The 21582-nt window shown below is 37.0% G+C and overlaps 1 protein-coding gene across 4 annotated transcripts in view; it reads right to left on the reverse strand.

Moving 5' to 3' along the window:
* Positions 1 to 21582, reverse strand: part of LOC309631227 (small membrane A-kinase anchor protein) — a 297357-nt gene that overhangs the window by 78102 nt on the left and 197673 nt on the right. Inside the window, exon 11 of one of the 4 annotated variants that reach the window (XM_082397459.1) lies at positions 7478 to 11380. The exons of the other annotated variants lie outside the window; for them this stretch is intronic. The gene's annotated coding sequence lies outside the window, so the exon portion shown is untranslated. Of the gene's footprint in view, positions 1 to 7477; positions 11381 to 21582 lie in introns of those variants that run through there. 4 annotated transcript variants of the gene reach the window in all.

A 21582-nucleotide genomic window follows, 5' to 3' on the forward strand; every position in this document is an offset into this window, starting at 1 on the left:
ACTATGCTTAAATAAATAAAAGACAAATTTGGGGGGAAAAGTCTGCAGGGAAGAAAAACCTATAAAACCAGATAGATCATATTCAAAAGGAAGAAAACAAAACCTCTAGCACTGAAAAATACAATGTCCCAAATTAAGAACTCAGTGGATAGGTTAAATAGTAGATTACAAACAGCTGAAGAGAGAATTGGTATAAGATAAGAATAAAATACACAGAATGCAGCCCTGGGAGATAGAAAGATAGGATATATAAAAGAAAGGGTAACATATTTAAAGGATAGAATAGGTCTAACATAATCAATTGGAGTCTCAGGTGGAAAGAAGAGAGAGACCAATATTTTAAAATATAACTGAGAATATTACAGAAATTATGAAAGACACCATTCTATATATTCAAGAAACCCAAATAACCAACAGGCAAACTTATAGCTGACTTGTACAGCAACAATGGAAGCTAAAAGTAAGTAGAATGGTATCTCTGTTACACTGAAAAATAATAGTCAAACTAGATTCAGCAACAATATTTTTCAAGAATAAAGGCAAAGTAAAGTCATTTTGTGACAAAAATGAAAGCATTTATCACCAATATACTCATAGTAAAGAAAATTCTAAAGCATCTATACAAGGATGAAGAATGAAGAAAATGATAAATATGTAGGTAAACCTATATAAACAATGAGTGATATAAAACAATAGTAATAATGTCTTGCAAGGTTTAAAAATTATGTATTTTTCCTGTAATGGTGAACCTGGTAATTCCAATCAATGCACCCTCTGAGAACAACTAGAAAAGCCAGTATCAGAGAGCCTGTGAAGAATTACAGGGCCAAGGTCCAGGAAAAGAAAGAAACACAAATAGGAAGTCTGCTATTTGGAACATCTATTAATTTCTGAAGAATCAGCTAATAGGCTAAAAGCTGAAATGAACTTTTCATAGATGCATAGGGTTAGCAGCATAAAGACAAGTTCAACCAATTAAGTGGTAATATGGGGCTAGTGACACCCCCAGCTTCAGGTGGCATCCCCAAATGCTACACTCTAGGAGTAAGTGAACTAAAACAGAAGAGCCAGTTTCAAATCACCTTAATAACTGATTGAATTAAAATAATCTGAGATCACTAGTACCTCTGGACACCTGCCTGCAAGGGTAAATCCTCTTTGAAAGAAAAATAGCATCATTCTGGCCCTCAAAATTTTCTACAATTTTTCATAGTCAATTCCAGCACTCAATCTCAAAAACCAGGCATACTAGAAAACATGCTAAAATAGTAAGAGAAATAATAGAAAAATAGAAAGAGATGCACAAGGATACAGATATTATCAGCTGTGGATACTTAAAATAACATTTAATATTTTCAAGGAACTACAAAAAAGATTTAGAATTTGACAGGGAACTAAAAACTATACAAAAGAGCTGAACAGAAATTCTAGAACTGAGAAGTACAATAACAAAGTAATGGATTGTTTTCAAGGCAGATTAGGCACAGCTTAAGAAAGCATTAACAAACTAGAATAAAGACCACAAGAAAATATCCAAACTGAAGGATGGAGAGAAAAAAGAATGAAAAGTAGAGAAAACAGTGTGAAAGACAGAAATTACAGTGGAAGAGTTTGATATACATGTAATTGGAGTTTCAAAAAGAGAGGAGGGAGAAAATGGGACAGAAACAACATTTGAAGAGATGATGGCTGATAATTTTTCAAAAACAAGAACAAGCCACAGATTCAAAAGAATGATGAACTGAAAGCAGAATAAACATAAGGGAAACACGATAAGGCATATAATTGTAAAACTGCTAAAACAAGGGCAAAGAGGAAAAAAAATCTTAAAAACAGACTACCCACACACACACAGCAATACAATTCACAGCTGTCTTCACAACAGGAAAGAAAAAAAAAAAAATCCAGAAGAGGGACTTCCCTGGCAGTCCAGTGGTTAAGACTCCGAGCTTCCACTGCAGAGGGTGTGATTCGATCCCTGGTCAGGGAACTAAGATCCCACATGCCAAACGCCAAAAAAAAAAAAGCCAGATTATTTTCCCCCCCTCTGGCTGGTCACAGAAGATGAAGTCAGAGATACGAAGCATAAGGAAGATTTGATTTGCTGTTTCTGAATTGAAGATGAAGAAGACTGCATGGCAAGGAATGTGGGCAGCCTCTAGGAGCTAAGAGTGGTTCTGGTTGATAGCAAGCAAGGAAATAGGACTTCAAGCCTACCATAGTAAGAAGAGAGGGCAGACAGCAGAAGCAAGAAGAACTACAATCCTGCAGCCTGTGGGACAAAAACCATGTTCACAGAAAGACAGACAAGATGAAAAGGCAGAGGGCTATGTATCAGATGAAGGAACAAGATAAAACCCCAGAAAAACAACAAAATGAAGTGGAGATAGGCAACCTTCCAGAAAAAGAATTCAGAATAATGATAGTGAAGATGATCCAGGACCTCGGAATAAGAATGGAGGCAAAGATTGAGAAGATGTAAGAAATGTTTAAAAAAGACCTAGAAGAATTAAAGAACAACAAACAGAGATGAACAATACAATAACTGAAATGAAAAATATACTAGAAGGAATCAATAGCAGAATAACTGAGGCAGAAGAATGAATAAGTGACCTGGAAACAGAATGGTGGAATTCACTGCTGCGGAACAGAATAAAGAAAAAAGAATGAAAAGAAATGAAGACAGCCTAAGAGACCTCTGGGACAACACTAAACGCAACAACATTCGCATTATAGGGGTCCAAGAAGGAGATGAGAGAGAGACAGGACCTGAGAAAATATTTGAAGAGATTATAGTCGAAAACTTCCCTAACATGGGAAAGGAAATAGCCACCCAAGTCCAGGAAGCGCAGAGAGTCCCATACAGGATAAACCCAAGGAGAAACACGCCGAGACATATAGTAATCAAATTGGCAAAAATTAAAGACAAAGAAAAATTATTGAAAGTGGCAAGGGAAAAACAACAAATAACATACAAGGGAACTCCCGTAAGGTTAACAGCTGATTTCTCAGCAGAAACTCTACAAGCCAGAAGGGAGTGGCATGACATATTTAAAGTGATAAAAGGGAAGAACCTACAACCAAGATTACTCTACCCGGTAAGGATCTCATTCAGATTCAATAGAGAAATCAAAAGCTTTACAGACAAACAAAAGCTAAGAGACATCAGCACCACCAAACCAGCTCTACAACAAATGCTAAAGGAACTTCTCTAAGTGGGAAACACAAGAGAAGAAAAGGACCTACAAAAACAAACCCAAAACAATTAAGAAAAGGGTCATAGGAACATACATATCGATAATTACCTGAATGGATTAAATGCTCCAACCAAAGACACAGACTGGCTGAATGGATACAAAAACAAGACCCATATATATGCTGTCTACAAGAGACCCACTTCAGACCTAGGGACACATACACACAGAAAGTGAGGGGATAGAAAAAGATATTCCATGCAAATGGAAATCAAAAGAAAGCTGGAGTAGCTATACTCATATCAGATAAAATAGACTTTAAAATAAAGAATGTTACAAGACACAAGGAAGGACACTACATAATGATCAAGGGATCAATCCAAGAAGAAGATATAACAATTATAAATATATATGCACCCAACATAGGAGCACCTCAATACATAAGGCAACTGCTAACAGCTATAAAAGAGGAAATCAACAGTAACACAATAATAGTGGGGGACTTTAACACCTCACTTACACCAATGGGCAGACCATTCAAAATGAAAATAAATAAGGAAACACAAGCTTTAAATGACACAATAGACCAGATAGATTTAATTGATATTTATAGGACATTCCATCCAAAAACAGCAGATTACACTTTCTTCTCAAGTGCGCACAGAACATTCTCCAGGATACATCACATCTTGGGTCACAAATCAAGCCACAGTAAATTTAAGAAAACTGAAATCATATCAAGCATCTTTTCTGACCACAATGCTATGAGATTAGAAATCAATTACAGGGGGCAAAAATGTAAAAAACACAAACACATGGAGGCTAAACAATACATTACTAAATAACCAAGAGGTCACTGAAGAAATCAATGAGTAAATCAAAAAATACCTAGAGACAAATGACAATGAAAACACGACGATCCAAAACATATGGGATGCAGCAAAAGCAGCTCTAAGAGGGAAGTTTATAGCTATACAAGCCTACCTCAAGAAACAAGAAAAATCTCAAATAAACAATCTAACCTTACACCTAAAGGAACTAGAGAAAGAAGAACAAATAAAACCCAAAGTTAGCAGAAGGAAAGAAATCATAAAGATCAGAGCAGAAATAAATGAAAATAGAAACAAAGAAAACAATAGCAAAGATCAATAAAACTAAAAGCTGGTTCTTTGAGAAGATAAACAAAATTGATAAACCATTAGCCAGACTCATCAAGAAAAAGAAGGAGAGGATTCAAATCAATAAAATTAGAAATGAAAAAGGAGAAGTTACAACAGACACCGCAGAAATATGAAGCATCCTAAGAGACTACTACAGGCAACTCTATGCCAATAAAATGGACAACCTGGAAGAAATGGACAAATTCTTAGAAAGGTATAACCTTCCAAGACTGAACCAGGAAGAAATAGAAAATACATACAGACCAATCACGAGTAATGAAATTGAAACTGTGATTAAAAATCTTCCAAGAAACAAAAGTCCAGGACCAGACGGCTTCACAGGTGAATTCTATCAAACATTTAGAGAAGAGCTAACACCCATCCTTCTCAAACTCTTCCAAAAAATTGCAGAGGATGGAACACTCCCAAACACATTCTATGAGGCCATCATCACCCTGATACCAAAATCAGACAAAGATACTGCAAAAAAAGAAAATTACTGATCAATATCACTGATGAATATAGGTGCAAAAATCCTCTACAAAATACTAGCAAACAGAATCCAACAACACACTAAAAGGATCATACTCCATGATCAAGTGGGATTTATCCCAGGGATGCAAGGATTCTTCAATATACGCAAATCAATCAATGTGATACACCATATTAACAAATTGAAGAATAAAAACCATATGATCATTTCAATAGATGCAGAAAAACCTTTTGACAAAATTCAACACCCATTTATGATAAAAACTCTACAGAAAGTGGGCATAGAGGGAACCTACCTCAACATAATAAAGGCCATATACAACAAACCCACAGCAAACATCATTCTCAGTGGTGAAAAACTGAAAGCATTTCCTCTAAGATCAGGAACAAGACAAGGATGTTCACTCTCGCCATTATCATTCAACATAGTTTTGGAAGTCCTAGCCACGGAAATCAGAGACGAAAAAGAAATAAAAGGAATACACATTGGAAAAGAAGAAGTAAAACTGTCACTGTTTGAAGATGACATGATACTATACATAGAGAATGCTAAAGATGCCACCAGAAAACTACTAGAGCTAATCAATGAATTTGGTAAAGTTGCAGGATACAAAATTAATGCACAGAAATCTCTTGCATTCCTATGCAGTAATGATGAAAAATCTGAAAGAGAAATTAAGGAAACACCCCCATTTACCACTGCAACAAAAAGAATAAAATACCTAGGAATAAACCTACCTAGGGAGACAAAAGACCTGTATGCAGAAAACTCTAAGACACTGATGAAAGAAATTAAAGATGATACAAACAGATGGAGAGAAATACTGTGTTCTTGGATTGGAAGAATCAATATTGTGAGAATGACTATACTACCCAAAGCAATCTACAGATTCAGTGCAATCCCTATCAAATTACCAATGGCATTTTTTACGGAACTAGAACAAAAAATCTTAAAATTTTTATGGAGACACAAAAGACCCGAATAGCCAAAGCAGTCTTGAGGGAAAAAAACGGAGCTGGAGGAATCAGACTCCCTGACTTCAGACTATACTACAAAGCTACAGTAATCAAGAAAATATGGTACTGGCACAAAAACAGAAACATAGATCAATGGAACAGGATAGAAAGCCCAGAGATAAACCCACGCACCTGTGGTCAACTAATCTATGACAAAGGAGGCAAGGATATACAATGGAGAAAGGACAGTCTCTTCAGTAAGTGGTGCTGGGAAAACTGGACAGCTGCATGTAAAAGAATGAAATTAGAACACTCCCTAACACCATACACAAAAATAACCTCAAAATGGATTAGAGACCTAAATGTAAGACCAGACACTATAAAACTCTTAGAGGAAAACATAGGAAGAACACTCTGACATAAATCACAGCAAGATCTTTTTTGATCCACGTCCTAGAGTAATGGAAATAAAAACAAAAATAAATAAATGGGATCTAATGAAACTTAAAAGCTTTTGCACAGCAAAGGAAACCATAAACAAGACAAAAAGACAACCCTCAGAATGGGAGAAAATATTTGCAAATAAATCAACAGACAAAGGATTAATCCCCGAAGTATATAAACAGCTCATGCAGCTCAATATTAAAAAAACAAACAACCCAATTCAAAAACAAGCATAAGACCTAAATAGACATTTCTCCAAAGAAGACATACAGATGGCCAAGAAGCACATGAAAAGCTGCTCAACATCACTATTAGAGAAATGCAAATCAAAACTACAATGAGGTATCACCTCACACCAGTTAGAATGGGCATCATCAGGAAATCTACAAACAACAAATGCTGGAGAGGGTGTGGAGAAAAGGGAGCCCTCTTGCACTGTTGGTGGGAATGTAAATTGATAACTGCCACTATGGAGAACAGTATGGAGGTTCCTTAAAAAACTAAAAATAGAATTGCCATATGACCCAGCAATCCCACTACTGGGCATGTACCCAGAGAAAACCATAATTCAAAAAGATACATGCACCCCAATGTGCATTGCAGCACTATTTACAATAGCCAGGTCATGGAAGCAACCTAAATGCCCATCGACAGATGAATGGATAAAGAAGATGTGGTACATATATACAATGGAATATTACTCAGCCATAAAAAGGAACAAAATTGGGTCACTTGTAGAGACGTGGATGAATCTATAGACTGTCATACAGAGTGAAGTAAGTCAGAAAGAGAAAAACAAATATCATATATTAACGCATATATGTGGAACCTAGAAAAATGGTACAGATGAACCAGTTTGCAGGGCAGAAATTGAGACACAGATGTAGAGAACAAACGTATGGACACCAAAGGGGGAGAGCCGCGGGGGTGTGGTGGTGGGATGAATTGGAGTTTGGGATTGACATGTATACACTAATATGTATAAAATGGATAACTAATAATAACCTGCTGTATAAAAAAATAAATAAAATTAAATTTAAAAAAAAGCCAGAAGACAATGAAATGATAGCTTTGAAGGGCTGGGAAAAAAATTCCATAACCAATTGAAATGTCCTCAAAAATAAACATTAAATAAGGACATTTTCAGACAAATAAAGCTGAGAGAACCCGTCACCAAAAGACCCATTCTAAATGCAGAAGAAAAATGATACCATATGGAGGCTTAGGGATGTAGGAGAGAATGAAGAGTGAACAATAAAAGATATGGGTAAATTAAATAAATTATAAATAAAATTGACTGCATACACACTTCTTTTGAATAGAAAAGTGTGTGTATACATACATTATCTCCGTGCATATATCTGTATATGTATACATGCATGCATGCTTATCTATATATGCATGTACACGCATACATATATACACACATATATGCATGTATACTATGTTGAGTGTCTTTTAGTGAGACTCTTGCCCATTCTATTGAGTTGTCCCTCTCTCAGTAACTGATATAAACAAATTAAAGGGAACATCATGAGAAAAATTTCAAAATATTAGAACTGAAAGGCTTATTAAGAGAAAAAGGGAGGAAGATGTAAATAGCAATATACAGAACAAAAAAGTTAAAGTAGACAAAAGAATAACAGATTTTTTAAATTATGAAGGAATACCATAAATGAATTAGTGAATTTGAAAAGTTGATGAAATGAAAACAAATATTGGAAAAAGGTAAAATTTCAAAATTACCCAAGTAAAAGAAAACTTGAATAGACCAATAGGCTCTAAGAAAATCTAATCAATTATTTTAAAAAAACTTTAAAAATTGGCTAAGTCTAGACTATTTTACAGGTAAGATCCACAGGAAACCCATAATCTCCAATTAGTGGAAAAGCTCTTCAATTAATTTTATAATACTAGTATACTCTTCATACAAAATCTAAGGATAGGAGAAGAAAAGGAAATTTGGGGCAATTTCACATATAAACATTGATGCAATGTTTAAACAAAATATTAAATAATAGAATCCAGTGTGCTATAAATAACAACAAGAACAATAGCAACAAAACATCATGATCAAGTAGGCTTCATACCAGGAAGGTAAAGTCTAAAGGAGGGAAGGCATATGTCCAACTCAATAGATGTAGAAAAAAAATTTGATGAAGTCCAAAAGCTATGTATGATAAAAAGCTCTTAACAAAACTAGAAATAGGAAGGAATTCCCTTACTTTGATAAAGTTATCTATCAAAAACCTATAGCAAGAATCACATTAATGGGAAAACTTAAAAAGCATTCCCTTTACGTTCAGGAACAAGATGAAGATCCTCCTTATTGATACAGAACACTGTAGGTCCTGACCAATAAAAGACAAAGCCAAAAATAAATAAATAAAAAGAAATAAGAGGTAGGGTAGGAAATTAGCATATCAAAATTTGTGGCGTTCCACTTTCCAACAATTAGAAAATAAGATATCACAACAGTAACAAAAACACTAATAAGTGTCTCTACATAAATCAACAATGAATACATAAGGAAAATCTATTCTTTAAAATTCTCTAAACGTTAAACATAAGGTTACAAGATTTTATTAAAATTTACAAGTAAGGCCTGAATAATTGGAGGGATGTACTATGTTTATGACTGGAATCATGACTCAGGCAGAAGTGAGAAGGAAAAATGTTATTCTAAATATAGGAACGTGAAATCTAAAAACATAATGTTGAGTGAAAACATAAACAGAAGTGAATTTTGTTCAATTTATGTAAAATTTATAAACAAACAAAAAGACTATACTATGTATTTTAAAGAATATATATGTGCTCATTTCCACACACACACATACACACACACACACACATTCCTAGTATGAACTTTATTTCTTGATCATGAGGTGTTTTTATACATACCCATATATTCTTTCTATTTTAAGGACAAACATTAAAGACCAAGGGAGGCTTATTACTGCCGGCAGAGGTGCCTTAAATGGTGACCTAGTCTGGTCCTGAAAGACTTAATCTCTCTAAATACCTAGCTTAGTTTACCTAGGGTTGAAAGAGATGATGCTGGCACACTCACAAAGTTAGAATGATAATAAAAATCCTCCAAATGCATTTACAGTGTAATATCATATCTCTGCTTGTGTTTATTAATGCACTACCACGTGATGGCTAATGGACACTGGGCACGCCGAGGCTCAGTCTCCTATTTGAGATGATGTCCTACTCAGTAATCCGATTACCAGGAACAGGACACAGCCATGAGAAGGAATCTGATTTCGTTTCTGGGGTGGAAAGAAGCAAAGTAACAGACAGATTCCAACTCAGGTTGTGTTTTGCTTTCAAGGTACGCATTTTGACGAGGTATCTGGGTCACCTGCCAGCTCCCGTGCATCCCTCAATTTGTAATCTCCTTGCTGTGTCCACACACAGATCAGACCTTATCCTGTGCTCTGAGGGGTTCTCTGTTCTCCTAGAGATCTAAATCACCTGCCCTTCCCATAGAATCAGAATCAATGCTTTCCAGTTCTTCACCAATTATCTTTAGAAAGATTAGGAGTCATAAAGAAATTGCTCTGATCTTGCATCCTGTCTTTGAGCTTCTAAGTGCTCTGAATGCTAGACCCTGGGGCACAGTGGAAGCCCCCTGCTTCAATTGGTGTGCCCCATATTTTTCTTTTTAAACATCTTTATTGGAGTATAATTGCTTTACAGTGTTGTGTTAGTTTCTGCTGTATAACAAAATGAATCAGCTATACGTATACATATATCCCCATATGCCCTCCCTCTTGCCTCTCCCTCCCGCCCTCCCCATCCCACCCCTCTAGGTGGTCACAAAGCACCGAGGTGATCTCCCTGTGCTATGCAGCTGCTTCCCACTAGCTATCTATTTTACATTTGGTAGTGTATATATGTCAATGCTACTCTCTCACTTTGTCCCAGCTTCCCTTTCCCCTTCCCCGTGTCCTCAAGTCCATTCTCTACATCTGCATCTTTATTCCTGTCCTGCCCCTACGTTCATCAGAACCTTTTTTTTTTTTTAGATTCCATACATATGTGTTAGCATATAGTATTTGTTTTTCTCTTTCTGACTTACTTCACTCTGTATGACAGACTCTAGGTCCATCCACCTCACTACAAATAACTCAATTTCATTTCTTTTTATGGCTGAGTAATATTCCATTGTATATATGTGCCACATCTTCTTTATCCATTCATCTGTTGATGGACACTTAGGTTGCTTCCATGTCCTGGCTATTGTAAATAGTGCTGCAATGAACACTGTGGTACATGACTCTTTTTGAATTATGGTTTTCTCAGGGTATATGCCCAGTAGTGGGATTGCTGGGTCGTATGGCAGTTCTATGTTTAGTTTTTTAAGGAACCTCCATACTGTTCTCCATAGTGGCTGTATCAATTTACATTCCCACCAACAGTGCAAGAGTGCCCTTTTCTCCACACCCTCTCCAGCATTTGTTGTTTGTAGATTTTTTGATGATGGCCATTCTGACTGGTGTGAGGTGATACCTCATTGCAGTTTTGATTTGCATTTCTCTAATGATTAGTGATGTTGAGCATCCTTTCACGTGTTTGTTGTCAATCTGTATATCTTCTTTGGAGAAATGTCTATTTAGGTCTTCTGCCCATTTTTGGATTGGGTTTTTTGTTTTTTTGATATTGAGCTACATGAGCTACTTGTATACTTTGGAGATTAATCCTTTTTAATCTTCTCCTCAGGCCAACTTACATGTGTAACAGAGGCTGAGGCTGGTTCTCAGAGATGGTAAACATAGCAGCACAAAGTGCCAGCATCCATTAACAGCGTTAAGACATGGCCAGAAGCATTTCATTCCCCAGCTTTATCTTCCTAAACATCACACATTACAACTTCTAGATCATTTTTGAGACCAGGTGAATTCATGGCAATAAATAGTTATGCTATTTATGTTACACAGTCATCCTATATAAGAGAAGGAAATAAATTGCAATTTTTCTTATTATTCTACTAAAGTATCCACGACTGTATTTGTTTACTTTATTTGATGTCATTGTTATCAATTTTATTTATTGTAACTTTGATTTCAACTTACATCTGAGCAGAGTCTGGGCTGAATCCAGGATTTAAAAGAAGCAAAGGGCCTTTAAAGAAAAAATACTTAATTCACTCCTTGATGTCTAAGGGAAAATAAATAGTGGACAGCAGGATGTGAAGACCACTGTCTTGTATGGATCTGGAAAACAATGCTCTCTGTTCTCTGGGAGAATCTGAATACAGTGATGCCATGGGGAGGCTTGGCAGTTTTCTAGGTGATTTATTGTCTTACAATGTGATATTTTGTCTGAATATTGTCGGTTTTCAAGATAAAGGTAATTTCATCATATTGAAAAATGGCTTAACAGTTCTTGGCCAAATACAGCCTCATTATGTGATATTTATGGGAGCAGGAGGTATGACTGAGTGGCCCAGGCATTCTGATGTTGGGCCACTGTATTGTTGTTATTTTCTATTGATCTCACCATACACTAGGCCAGTGGTTTTCAAAATGTGGTTCCTGGGTCAATAGCATTAGTATCACATGAGAACTTGTGAAAATGCAAATTCTCGGGCCCTACACCAGACCTACTGGATCAGGAACTCTGGAGTTGGGGGTCCAGCAATCTCTTTTTTAAGAGAAACTCCAGGTAATCCTGATGCTTGCTAAAGTTTGAAAGCCACTGCCCTAGGTCAATTATACCCTCAATATGTAGCATCCGTGGTAGCACCAGGGAGGGCTGAATGAACTAAATTTTCTGACGCTGGGCTATTGCATTTTGTTATCAAATTTCCTGGGGCTCAGAGGGCAAGTCCACATCTTGAAGTTACAGTTTCATTAGAAGAAAATGGACAGTCCTACTTCGAGAACTCTAGAAGAGGCAGATCCTGGGGTAGGTAATAGGGACTTAGGAGGACACCCTAGTTTGCAGATGAGTGGGATTATTTTCTCCTCTCTAGCCTGGTGATTATGTGGGCCTTGGGGAGTGGAGAGAAATGTCTGTTCCTCTTAGGACAGAGTGGCCAAGTGGAGAAGAGTGCCACTCTTGTGGTGGAGCCACATCCCAGCAGAGGATTGGCTGGAAATGCAACTGTCCCCCCCATGCAGAGGGATCTCATGAGACTACTGTCAGCAGAGGTGGTAGCATGGTGGTCTATTGAGGAAGGAGCCTGTGTGACAGTTTTTGGGATACTGTCCGAAAAAAACCTGAGAAAATAGTATAGAGGCTAAAGGCAGGTTGGGTGCTGCAGGCAATGTAACAATGTAATGTTGGCAAAGCAAATGAAGGTTATACCCACAGGCTGGGGAAACCTGGACACACATTCACACCTGCTGCATGGCCTCGATACCACAAACTCCTTCACCTCTTGTTTGCTGACCTCTGATTCTAACATTGACTGCCAGCTTTTCCTATATCTCACAATACACCTACCTTTTTCCCTTAGCCCTGGCATTATAATATATACAAATCAATGAGATTTGAAAGACAGGAAATACAATTTCACAGTTAATTCAAAGGTATTATAAAAATACATCTTATTAATACAGATTATTCCTCCATATCTCCTACAGTATTATAAACCAGCACCTATGAAGTCATCAGAAACTAAAGAAAGCAGGAATCTCACATAAGAATTTTGAGAGAGCTAGCTAGGCTTTGCCTTTTTCCAGCAAGAATTTGAGAAAGTGAGGCAAATTTCAGAGTCCCAGTCAACCTGTTAGGCCTCTTTGACTTTTGTTTGAGAGTCTGAATTTTATGTTTAAAAATTTTTAGAAGAAACTATTTTCTTCTCCTTTATCTTGAAATGAGGCCTTCGTGGAATTGTACTGAGAATCCTAAGGAGTTGAGAAGAAAAACAAATAAAGATGGATGGGCAACATCGTATCTATGACCTGCTCCATCACTTGCTTTCTATTCTCTCTAAACATCTTAACCCTCCATTCTCTTTCTGATCCCAACAGACCACTCCTACACATGTCTTATGGGTTTTATATCTAGGCTGCCAAGGGAAACATCTTACCTGAGATCTTCCCTGACTTGTGCCCCCTGAATCCAGTAATTTCAATGACCTCAGCATTCCTTCAGGGGATGTACACATTCTACAGGGAGGGGTTGCCATATAGGCACCAAGAATAATTCCCAGCTAAACCACAGGGAATTGCATGTGGTCTTTCCAAACCTTTCTATAGGAAATTTTTTTATAATAACAAATCTATCTTTCTTATCTTTCTTTATGTAACTGGAATTAATTACATTGGTTAATATATCTTTTTGAGTAGTAAAATTTGGACAACTTCTCTATTTCGACATGGAGCAGAAACTGTATCACCAGAAGAGTTTAGTGGCAAATGTACTAGAGTATCAGTAAAGAGTTAACTTGGGCAAGTTACTTAACTTCTCCAGGTCCTCATTTCTTCATCCATAAAGTGAAGGAATTGGACTCTGATCTTTAACAATATTTAATACTCATTAAGGTCAAGTCCAGACATAAATATTTTTGATGCTGTAAAATTCAATTTGATCTGTTCTTTTGTATCACCTCACATTGTTTAGTTTAGTTTCTTTGCACAGAATACTAATAAGTGTTACTGGATGACTTATTAGACCCTGTTTCCAAAACTGTGTCCTGGCATTGCTTTCTTGAGACACCCATGCCTGACTTTGTATCACTCTACTCTTTCAGCAATGCGCTTCTGGAACAAGCAGTACTCAGGCTGGTGAAGGATGAGGCTGGACATCATCCTGAAATCAAATAGACTCATCTAAATAGCCTACTCCTACAGGCAAACCAACCCAACTCCGTATTTCTCAAACTGAAATAAAAACCCACTTCACTTCCTTCTCCAGCTTGAAGTCCTGAGACCAAGTACATGTGGATAAATAATAAGACAGAAAACAATAACAGAACAAGTTTAATAAAAACTTGTTTTAAATAATTGCCTGTTTCATGCCAGATGTTCAGTCAGATACTTTAAATATCTTTTTTATTTACTATATTAACAACCTGGCGAAGTAAATATTATTCTTCCCATTTTACAGATGAAGACATGGTCTCAGAGGAATTTGGTGACTTGTCAAACGTCCCACGTTAGTAAAGGCGGAATCAATTAGAACCCAAGTCAGTTGGAATGCTCTTCTCACTACATCACGCTGCCTCTCATGTTTTAGATATTGACTAATAAACATGTAACAGCATAGACATTTGAGTAAAAAGAACTTTATTCCACATAAGTATGGCCCTTCTCTTCAGTACACCTAGCTGTGGCCCACACAGTTGCCAAAGATTACTTAGCAGTCTCTAATTTCAACTCTTCTCTCTCCAGCTTATGTTTCTTGTTGGCAGAATAGTAGGATCTAGGAATAGAATCTCCTCTGTTGGGTGAATTTAAGCTGTTTCTCAGTGATGGTCATCACTTAACATTACCACAACAAAAAACATACCTCCTGAGTTGCTAGACAATTGTTTACCCTAAATCCTAATGAGATAACATGTTTTGGTGAACTATTAGTACTTTTTTTGAGACAGAGATAAAGAATATAGTCACCTAAAAGCATTTTGTTGAACCGGTTGCATTTCTTGGATATTTAGGATGATGTTGATTGCTGTAAGGTACTTTATTTAGGATTGTGATTAGGATTTGCTCAAATAAGAATTAATCTGGATCCAAGAGATAAAGACCTTATGGCTGCCAAATTCAGAATCATCCATGAGTGTAGAAAATAGGTGATAAGGAGAGAGGCTAGAAAATTTTAAAGCTATCAATGTTCAAGAGCTAGACAACAATTAGGAACAGATAAGTCAACAGAAGTAGGACAGGACAAACAGATAGTGGATAATCAGAATAAGGATTAGGATAAGTACTTCCAGATAATGGCACAGATGGTCGGAAGTGTAAGAAGGAGCTTTTCCTAGGGTAGGAACGACAGCAATTCAGTAAAACTGAATACATGTTATAAGAGTGAGATTATATTTGGAATATATAAACTGGCAACCTCCAGTGACAAAATTTTCAGATATCCTTGGATCTCAGTGCCATTTGGCTCCTCAGACCAGATACTATAGAGGCATATAAGGCCAGTTAGATGTAAGCATAAAAATACAATTAAATCCTAGTATGATGTTTCTATAGTTTTAATTTTTATGATATTTCCTATTACATACCTTATAAATAAGAAACATAATATACTATAAAAATTTTTATTAAAATACAGTTGATTTACAATGTGTTAGTTTCAGGTGTATGGCAAAGTCATTCAGATATATATATACACACACACACATATATGTATGTGTATATATATATATACATATATATTTTTTTAGATTCTTTTCAATTATAGGTTATTATAAGATATTGGTATAGTTCCCTGTGTTATACAGTAGGTCCTTATTGTTTATCTATTTTATACATAGTAGTGTATATATGTTAATCCCAAACTCCTAATTTTCCCCTCTTTTCCCCTTTGGTAACCATAAGGTTTTCTATGTCTGTGGATCTATATCTGTTTTGTAAATAAGTTCATTTGTATCATTTTGTTTAGATTCCACATTTAAGCGATATCATATGATATTTGTCTTTCTCTGTCTGACTTACTTCACATAGTATGAGAACCTCTAGGTCCGTCCGTGTCGCTGCAAATGAAGAAACATAATATACTCTTGCCTCTTTTGCTATACCTTAAAAAGTTTATAAGTTAGGTGCTAATCTTGTCACACCATATGAATACTGCAATTAAGTTCCATTGTTCCTACTTATGCCCTTGCATTAGTTCTTTGTCATTCATTCCAGTCCTCATTCATTCATTGTTCAAGCACTTATTTCTGGCACTTTCTCTGTGCCAGGAAATCTGCTAGATTCTAGAGGAAGAGATGAGTAAGAGTAAGAGAGGAAGAGACACTAGAGTAAGAGATGAGTAACTCCCCATCGCCAAGGAGTTCTATTCACTGGGATAACCAGATTCACAAACACATAACCCCAATACAGTGTGACAATGCTAGGGCAGAGATACACCTGCAGTTTGCCAGGATTTTAGAGACAGGAGTAGCATGGCAAGATTACTAGGAAGCCTTGAGGGTCCACTGAGAATGGAGACTGAATTTGCAGTGGCACCAACTCACTCTGCTGCTAGAGAAAAATCACAAAATACATCAGTCAAAAAAGCAAAGAAATCAAGTGGATTTACAAGAGACCTAGAGATCTGCAAGGGATGTAGGGCAGGAAAAAAAGGGATCAAGAAATATGGGGTACTTTTCATGAAAGAGCTCAGTCTAAAGTAGCTTGGCAAGAAAGAAAGCTAAAAGAGGTCAGGGGAGTTTGCAGATCAGAAGAAAAGAAGAAGGATCAAAGAAACCAGAGGTCTCAATGAGATTTTAAGGGCCAGAACAGAGGGAGACAGTGAATTAGGCATTTTGGTTCAATAAATCAATCAGCCCATAATCAGGTTATTCATAAAACTTATTACTCTAACAGTAAAAGGAAGTGAAAGAAATTATTAATCATTACTCCAGGCAGCAGGTGTAAACTGGAATGACCCTAGGATGCCCAGTTGCCCCGTCAATAATCCATACGTTAGACATGTGCTAGGTACTGGGAGTAAGGTGGAAAACAAGGCAGAAATTGTGCCTATCATCATGGAGTTTATAGTCATATAGAAATGATAAACATTGAACAAGACATTATTACTGGGATGAATGTTGCTGAAAAGAGAGGTGAAGGAGCCATGAGAGTTTATTACAGAGGAAACCAATGTCTTCTCAGAGGTCAGCAAAGTGTTGCTGAGATTGCAAAGATGAGTAGGAGTTTGAAGGTGGAGAAGTGAGGTATGAGTGCACAGGCAGAGGGAAGAACGTTTACTAAGGCCTTGGGATGGGAAAGAACATTACATTTGATTTCTAAATTCTAATAGATTTGTAAAAATCCTTATCATCTTTTTTCTTGTTGTTCTCTTATGTTTTATTCTCCTTCCTTCATTGCTTTGAACATTTTAAACATACTTTGTAAACATTTCATTCAGGTTGTTCTACTCTTTCAAGCTTTGGCTCCTATTTCTTTCATCTGCTGTCTCTCATGGATAGTTGTTTGTTTTATGGTATGATTTATAATTTGTGACTATGATGTCATTAGAAGAGAGTTCTCTATGGGGAAGTAGTCTACAGGGTGCTATTCTTCTGTCTCAACTTGAGCAAAAGAATCAGATTTCTTTTCAGGTTGATTTCCCAGATTCAGGTCCCTTCACACAGGGAATGTGATTTAGACTCTCCATCTGTGTGTGGCACAGACCTGGGGTTTTGATTTCTTGCAGGTGAGGTTTTCTCATTTGTGATTCTGGGATATTATAAACGTTCTTGTTGTTTATATGGGCTAATGGGAAGAGTTCCCTTAGTCTTCATTTCAAAGTCAGCACAACCCTTTGTGACTCCCAGATTTATCTAAATAGCTCAGTTCAAGCTTTCCTCCTAGGGCCTGGAGCACGGACCCTCCCTCCACGGCAGTTAGTTGTTGGAACCATTTCCAGCATGTAAGGCCTGTATCTGGTTCCAACAATTCTATAAGCTGTTTGGGCATAAGAGTCTGCTTAGCACCCTGACTTGAAGTTTCCTCTTTAATTCGGACATTTGGGGGACTCTCTTGGTTTCAAGCTGAGCCACATACTTAAAGAAGTTTTAGCCATATTTTATTCTGTGTTTAGAGCAGAAGAGTAAAGAATTATTTTGCATCAGCTCATGTTATAATATGGTAAATCTGAGAAACTGTTTTAAAAAAGTATTCATTCATCCAAAAAATATTTATGGAGTACCTACAATGTTCTAAGGATTACAGGACTGAAAGGTAGAAAGTGAGGGAAGAGGGGCATGAGATAAAGAATGAGAGTTGTGAAAACTATGTTAAGAATCTGGATTTTTCTTGATAGCAAAAGGGCAGCTATTGAAAGATTTTAAAATAAGTTTGCATTTTTAAAATGCAGAGTGGAGAATGGATTGGAGCCCAAAAAGAATAGATGTGGGAGGAAGTGTTCAGTAGTCCAGTGAGTGATGACAGTGGCTTGAACTGGACAGTGAGGACAGATAAAAGTGAATGGACTTAAGAGATATTCAGGTAATTGATTTAGTAATACTTGCTTATGGACTTAATTGGGGAAGGGAGAGAGATGAGTCAAATATCAATCCCAGGTGCTTGGCTTGAGTGTCTGAGTGGTGGTTAATGGCATTTAATGAGATAGAGAGTACAAGGATAAGGAATAAATTTGATGGAAAATATCTCAAGTTCAGTTTGGGGGATGTTGAGTTTAAGGCACCAGACAGCCCAGTGGTGATATCAAGTAAGAAGTAGGCTATTTGGGTCGGGGACTCAGAGCATAAGTCTGAGCTGGAAATGAAAAGAAAACTGAATTTTGTGGAGTAGATGAGGTTCCCTGAAGAGAGAGGGTAGAGTGATCCTAAAATTCACATGGAACCACAAAAGATCCCAAATTCCCAAAGCAATTTTGAGAAAAAAGAGCAAAGCTAGTGGTATCACCCTCCCAGATTTCAGACAATACTACAAAGCTACTGTCATCAAAACAGTATGGTACTGGCACAAAAACAGACATATAGATCAATGGAATAGGAGAGAAAGCCCAGAAATAAACCCACACACCTATGATCAATTAATCTACGACAAGGAGGCAAGAATATACAGTGGAGAAAAGACATCCTCTTCAACAAGTGGTGCTGGGAAAAATGGACAGCTACATGTAAAACAATGGTAGAACATTTCCTCACACCAAATACAAAAATAAACTCAAAATGGATTAAAAATCTAAGAGTAAGACCAGAAACCATACAACTCCCAGAAGAGAACATAGGTAGAACACTCTTCGACATAAATCATAGCAATATTTTTTGGATCTTGAACCTAAGGCAAAAGAAATAAAAGCAAAAATAAATAAACAAATGGGACCTAATTAAACTTAAAAGCTTTTTCATAGCAAAGGAAACCACTGACAAAAGGAAAAGACAAGCTATGGAATAGGAGAAAATATTTGTACATGATATGACCAACAAAGGGTTAATATCCTAACTATATAAACAGTTCCTATAACTCAGTATCAAAAAACAAACAACCCAATCAAAAAAATGGGCAGAAGACCTGAATAGTCATTTTTCCAAAGAAGACTTACAGATGGTTAACAGGCACATAAAAAGAAGCTCAACGTCGTTAATTATTAGAGAAATGCAAATCAAAACCACAGTGAGATATCACTTAACACCTGTCATAATGGTTGTCATCAAAAAGCGTCCAAATAACAAATGTTGGCGAGGAGGTAGAGAAAAGGGAACTCTTTTTTTTTTTTGGCCGCACCGTGCGGCATGTGGGATCTTCCCTGACCAGAGATTGAACACGTGCCCCCTGCACTGGAAGCACGGAGTCTTAACCACTGGACCACCAGGGAAATCCGAGAAAAGGGAACTCCTGTACATTGTTGGTGGGGATGTAAATTGGTGTAGCTACTATGGAAAACTGTATGGAGAACTAAAAACCTAAAAATAGAACTACCATATGATCCAGCAATTCCACTCCTTGATATATATCCAAAACAATTGAACACACTAATTTGAATAGATACAGGCACCCCAATGTTCATAGCAGCACTATTTACAATGCTAAGATATGGGAGCAACCCAAGTGTCCATCAACAGACAAATGAATAAAAAAAGATGTGACATATATATATATAAAATGAAATGTTACTCAGCCATAAAAAAGAATGAAATTTTGTCATTTGCAGCAACGTGGATGGACCTAGAGAATATTATTCTTAGTGAAATAAATCAGACAAAGAAGAATACTGTATGTTATCACTTATCTGTAGAATCAAAAACTATGAATGAATGTATATAGCACAACAGGAATAGACTCACAGATATAGAAATCTAATGGTTACCAGAGGTGAGAGATAAGGGAGGAGGGGCAAGTTAGGGGTGTGGGATTAAGAGATACAAACTACTATGTATAAAATAGATAAGCAACAGGATACATTATATAGCACAGGGAATTATAGCCATTATCTTGTAATAACTTTTAATGGAGTATAATCTGTAAAAATGCTGAATCAGTATGCTGTACACATGACACTAATATTGTAAATTAAATATACTTCAATAAAACAAAGAAATAAACAAAAACAAAAAGAAAAAAAGAGAGAGTGTAGACTAAAAAGAGAAGAGGGTTTGTAATCCACCTTGAGGAATTCCATCACCTAATGGTTGGGTAGAGGTAAAGAAGAACTAAGAAAAGAACAGCTGGAAGGAAATGTTATATCAAGGGTAGCTTTTTTCTCCTAAAGAAGGAATGGAGGGGCTTCCCTGGTGGTGCAGTGGTTAAGAATCCACCTGCCAATGCAGGGGACATGGGTTCGAGCCGTGTCCCACACGCCAGGAGCAACTAAGCCCATGCGCCACAACTACTGAGCCTGCGCCCTAGAGCCCGCAAGCCACATCTACTGAGCCCACGTGCCACAACTACTGAAGCCCGCGCGCCTAGAGCCCATGATCCACAGCAAGAGAAGCCACCGCAGTGAGAAGCCCGCGCACCACAACAAAGAGTAGCCCCCACTCACCGCAACTAGAGAAAGCCCACACGCAGCAACAAAGACCCAATGCAGCCAAAAATAAATAAATAAAATAAATAAATTTTTTAAAAAAGAAGGAATGGATTGAGAATGTTTGATGATAGGAAGGACATCAAAGAGAAGACTGAAGTCACTATGAGAGGAAGGACAACTGCCAACATAAAGTTCTTGAGAAGCTGGAAGGGGATAGGAATTAAGGGCAGAGGTAAAAGATTTGTCTTTGACAGGGGGACAGCACTGTAACAAGAGGGAAGGAAGACAGAATGGGGACAGATGCAGATAGGTTTGTAAAGTTGATTTTTGAAAGGCCGTGGTAGTTCTCTGATAGTGTGTTACTTTCTGCGTAAAGCAGAAGGTGAGTTCATCTGCTCCCTGTAATATGGTAGGCAGAAGGGCAGAGGCTTGAGGAAAGTTTAAGATTGAACTGACTATAAATACACACTGGGCTTTCCAGGGAATGTTGACAGCTCAGAAATCTGCTAGTTTATATGATTTTTCTCTACTAGTGTTCTTCAGTCTGGGTACAAACACAGAGAAGACAGGTAGCTGGATTCATTCAGCTTGGGCTTTGTCAGCTTGGGGCTTTGACAGGTGCTACAAAAAGACAATGAAGTAAGGTAAATTAGAATATTGACAGGAAACTGGCGAAGATGATGGCTTATAGAATATACACTGAGTAAGGGAGGAAACTAAAT

Source organism: Balaenoptera borealis (genome assembly GCF_965194805.1).
Source record: "Balaenoptera borealis genome assembly, chromosome: 6".
Taxonomy (NCBI): domain Eukaryota; kingdom Metazoa; phylum Chordata; class Mammalia; order Artiodactyla; family Balaenopteridae; genus Balaenoptera; species Balaenoptera borealis.